The following is a 5,273-nucleotide window of genomic DNA, read 5'->3' as shown; positions in this document are numbered from 1 at the left end:
CTAACAAGATATCACTGCATTCTTACCAGCATCAGATTGTTCTCTTTTTATTAACTAGAAAAGCACCAACTGTGAAAAAATTGTCACTCTCAACATTTTGCCACAATACTAGTGCTATACAACAGGTACTCATACAGAAATTCCATATCACTTTTATCTGTGGAATTGGAGATGTTGGTTACATGGCATCTGATGCCCACCATAGACCTCTTAGTGGGTTTTGTTTTTAGCATAGTTGTTGTAAGCTGCCCCGGTTGCATTTTGTAGAGAGGCGGGATATACATAAATTTTATTATTGTTATTATATTCCCTTACTGGTATGTAGTACTGTTAAAGAGAGAGTGTGTGTGGTATACTGGTTTGAGTGTTGGACTAGAAGCCCAGGTTCGAATCCCCGCTTGGCCATGGAATCTCACTGGGTGAGCTTGAGCAAGTCCTACTTAGCTTCAGCAGGCAAAGGCAAACCTCCTCTGAAAAAATCTTGCCAAGTAAACCCTGTGATAGGTTCACCTTAGGGTTGCCTTAAGTTGTAAATTACTTGAAGATGCACAATAACAACGAAAAGATTAAAAAAAAATAATTACAGAATCAATGTAACATCAGAGCAGGGCCTGCCCTACCATTAAGGAGAATGAGGAACCTATGTCAGGCAGCAGATTTTGGGTGTCAAATACTGTTATTTACTTTGTTATTATTACATGTTTCCTGCAAGAGATTGGGGAAAATGCTGGAAGGGAGTCTGCCTCATGTGATGCATTACTAACTTGTTTGGCCCAGATGTGTGTTGACATGGAACAGGAGAAGGAATGGTTGTGGTACTGGTCAGTCCAGTTCAGGATGTGATATGCCTTGGGCCACTCCTAGTTGTACAATATAACTATGCCTACAGAATGGCCTTCCCTTGGTGAGAGGAAGGGATTGCAAAGATCATCTAGTTTAACCCTCTGTCATGCAAGAATGCGTAACTAAAGCATTCCCAAAAGATGCCCATCCAACCTGTTTTAAGACCTCCAAAGAAGGAAAATCCACCACCTTCCAACGTAGTCTATTCTACTGTTGAACAGTTCTTTAAAAAGTTATAATGTTTAGGTAGAATCTCTTTTCATGTAATTCGAATCCATTAGTTCATGTCCTATTATCTGGTGGAGCAGTACAGATGCACAGTCAATCTTTTATAAGATATCCCTTCAGACATTTAAATATGGCTATCGTATCACCGCTCAATCTTCTCTTCTCCAGGCTAAACATACCCAGTCCCTCAAGCCATTCTCAATAGGATTTGCTTGGTGATACAAAACTAGTTTATGGGCCAAAACACACTGCAGATTGAGAGTCCAGTTTGAGAGCGCCTTAACTGCCCTGACTCAATGCTAGGGAATTCTGGCACCTGTAGTTTGTTGTAGCATCAGAGCTCTCTGACTGAGGAGGCTAAATTCCCAGAATTTCCTAGCATTGAACCTGGGCAGTAAAATCATTCTCAACCTGAATTATTTCTGCAGTGTATTTTGGCCCTATGTCTGATTAGTACAGAGCACCAGCCTTTCTAGTTTCAGAGCATGGATTTAAGAGAAGACAATGAAGATTACCTTTCTAATGAAGTTAACAGCAGTATATATATTCTCCTGATTTGGGCTATGAGCATACAATGAACAACTGGGGAGCACACTTCTGCACTAATCCAGCAATTTTTGAAAAATAAAATTTCACCCTAACTTCTAATATTGCTTTGCAGTACATTATATACATTATGCATGCAGTACATTATATACCTGTTCTTTGATCCAGAGCATAACTGGAACTATGTCATCAATTAGCAATAATATCTAAGTACGCTTTACTGAAAATTCAGTCTTATTAATAAGGCCGACCAACACTGACTCTACTCATCCAACTGCATTTGCAGAGACTCTGCAACCCAGACATCACTTCTTGGACTAAAATGCTCTGTTCTTTCCAGATGTCGAAAACACTGAGTGTCTGCTGCCACGTCAGATGGAGTCTGGCTGTACACTTTACTACAGGCTGCAGAAGCAATTCTTTTTCCAGCTGCTCAGTCACACTAAAAAACATTTTGTATTTGAGACACTTCACTTCAGATCTTTTCATCAGGATATGTGTTAAGCATACAGAAAAAGCACATGAAGCAGCCAGGGAAAACGATTGTTACTTATTTGGGAGAAGACAGTCACTTTCCTCTCCAGTTCCCTTCATTTTTTTTTTTTTTGTTCCCATTTCTTTTCCTACCCTCTTTTGTTCAGCTTTCCTCTATACCATGAAGCAAGGGAAGTCTTCTCTGGTGCATCTCTTTGATAAGGAAGAACTTAGAAAAAGCAGTTACCAGGAAAATCAGCATACTATCTAGCTGTCCCAATTTGGCAGCAATGGTCCTCATTAATCATCTGTTATCTCACTTTTCCAGTTGATTTTCAAATGTCCCAGTTCAAATGCAAAAGTTGTTTGCATTCAATTAACTCAGCAAGGAGGAGGAATGGAAAGGATGGAGATGACTCTTGCCCTTCCCAGTAGACTCAGGTAAAAGCAAACTGCTGCAGCCTCTCTTTGCTTGTTGTATTCTTTCTCATTAATAATTTTTGCCAACATGACCACACTTTGATGTTGCTGGGCCACGTGTTCCAGCTTTCATCTGCAAAACTGGAGGATATGAGCCAGAAGATGCATATATGTCTGCCTCAGCCAGGCACAGTGAGCTATGGCCCACTTCTGAGCTGGGCCTGCTGACAAGAAAGGGCCCATTAAAACCAGGTGCTAGCCTTGGCCTTTGCTGCTTTTCTGGATTATCCTCATCAAAAGCTTGGAAACTTCCTTCTAAGAAGAATGAATATACAAGTTAAAGAAGTAGATGTGTTCTTGGCATTACTTCTTAAGAGAAAAAAAAAATGGTACCAGAGGAAGGAATAGACAAGAATAGGATAGGTTTCTGGACCAGGAGGAGGAGGAGGAGGAGTGCAATGTGCTTCTAACTCCCCAAATCTCCTTTGTTGTGTATCAAAATCAGAAACAGGTCAAACACATTACCATGTTAGTCTGGAAAATCAGTATGTAAGGGGATCTGGCAGCACCTTTGAGACTACATGAAAGAGAAATTGGTAGCATGAGCTTTCATAGACTTTGCATCTGAGCCTACTTCTTCAGATATATTTGCAGGAAGTAGGCCCAATTTTACAAAAGTTCATGCTACCAACTTCTTTCAGTTTGGGGCGAAACAGACTGCTTCTTTGTGCCACCTTCTCACATGCCACATGCTCCCATGCCGCCTGGAAGCTGTCCAGCCATTTACACAGGGGCAGCGTCATTACACTCTGGCAACACAGTATTTGCATGCTGCCATAGCATCATGAGGCTGGCTTCTGGCTGCAGCACGGGTGGAAAAGTCAGCTTTTTGCTGCCAGAAAAGGATGTGGCTATTTGCCACTCCTTTTTTGGGCGGCTTCAAGGCAGATTGGGACTGCGATGTATGGTTCCTGTGGCCCCAATCCAGCTTCGGAAAGGGTGGCTTCAAACCCCCCCCCCCTTCCCGGGTCTAATTTGCCCCATAATCTCAAAGATGTTGCAAGATCCCTTTGCACACTGAAAATCTAGAAAATGAAGCAATTTAGTGTTGGCTTTGAGAAGATAGCAAAGGATACAATTTTCGGGATGGAAATACAGTCCGTCCTCGCCTTACGCGGGGGATCCGTTCCGGATCCCTCCGCGTAAGGCGAATTCCGCCTATGCTCGAGCCCCATTGGAAACAATGGGGCTCGTGCATGGCGGCGCGGGGCGCAACAGGCGCACACACCCATTCAATTGAATGGGACGCTCCGCCCCACGTGCGCCCCGCGGCTTGAGCACGTATGCTCAAGGCCGTGTATGGTGTGCCCGCGTATGGCGCGGGCGCACTGTATACTGTAAACCCAAACCTGTTAAATAATATGCATGTTCTATTTCCATACTCAAGGAAAAAACCCATTAAGTCTTTCAAATGAATATTCTTCAAGAATGAATTGGAACGCAACTTTATGATAAACAAATGCTTTCTGTCCCATAACTCCTTAATAGTCATTTCTTCTTCCTTTATCTTTGTTTGTATCTCTGATAGACAAACAATCCTGATTAAAAATAAGGCAGCATTTTATGCTATTTATGTCCAAGAAACTCTCCTCACCTGTCATAATAGCAGGACAGTGGGCACATTCTCATCACCTTGGTAGCCATGGAGCTCATTGTTCATGTGAAAAGGCTAGGAACAGAATTGCTGGGTAAAATAAGGGACAGGGCTTATGTCCCATTAATAGTTGTGTAGAAGAGGGAATTTCAACAGTTGCTGCTTGTATGAAAAGCAACACCTGCTGAATTACCTCTTCTACACAATCATTAAAGAGATAGGAGCATTGTCTTTTATTTTTATCTGGCAACCCTGGCCATTAATGAGAAGCAAATCTATGGGGATGTGCCAGTCTATTTTCTTCTATACTCAAATTTGGCAAATGTTGGTAAATGCTGAGTCCAAAATTGAAATGGAAACAAATTCTTGTTCATTCCAGGGGCTGGGCAAACCTTTTAGCTTTGTTTGTTTTTTGTGCATTCAAATTTGTGCATTTTGGCAAATTCTAATTAAAAGTGAACTGGAGATAGATGCTCACCCATCCCAGGGAAGGGTCAAATCTGTCAATTTTCCTTTCTCTCATATTTTAATTTTCCAAATTTTGGCATCTTAGTGGGGAAATAGATAAAAAGTTGCTGTTCAGTCCCCTTGAAGGAAGAGGTTTTGGTCATTCCTGCCCTACTGTATGTTTCTTTTATAATCTTACAATTTATTTCAACTGTTTCTTCTGCAGTCTCTATCCAATTATGTCTACAACAGTGGTTCTTAAACTTTGATCCTCCAGATGTTTAAGTCTTCAGCTCCCAGAAATCGTGTTGGCCAAGCTGGCTAGTGCTACTAGGAGTTAAAGTCCAAAATAACTGGAGGACTAAAGTCTGGGAACCACTGGACTACATGAAAATCCCCTATCTTCAATTATAACTGTTAGTCTAAATTCGTGTTTAGTATTTACTGACCTATTGATCCATTTTAAGGGTAAAAAAAATTGCAAGTGAAGAAGCTGCAGTTTTTGATATCATGCTTAAGACTTTCTGATTCATGTAATGAGAGCCCTAATCTGATAATATATTGGTGCCATCTAGCAGTGTACTGAAAAAAAAATCACAAGTTACATCATGATGGAAGCATAACTGTATTTGTACTAGGATTGCAAAGTAATGTGATGTAC

The sequence above is a fragment of the Sceloporus occidentalis genome, unplaced genomic scaffold (assembly GCF_023333645.1).
Source record: "Sceloporus occidentalis isolate IW3139 unplaced genomic scaffold, rSceOcc1.0.p SCAF_2, whole genome shotgun sequence".
Classification (NCBI taxonomy): Eukaryota; Metazoa; Chordata; class Lepidosauria; order Squamata; family Phrynosomatidae; genus Sceloporus; species Sceloporus occidentalis.
This window is presented reverse-complemented; position numbering follows the sequence as displayed.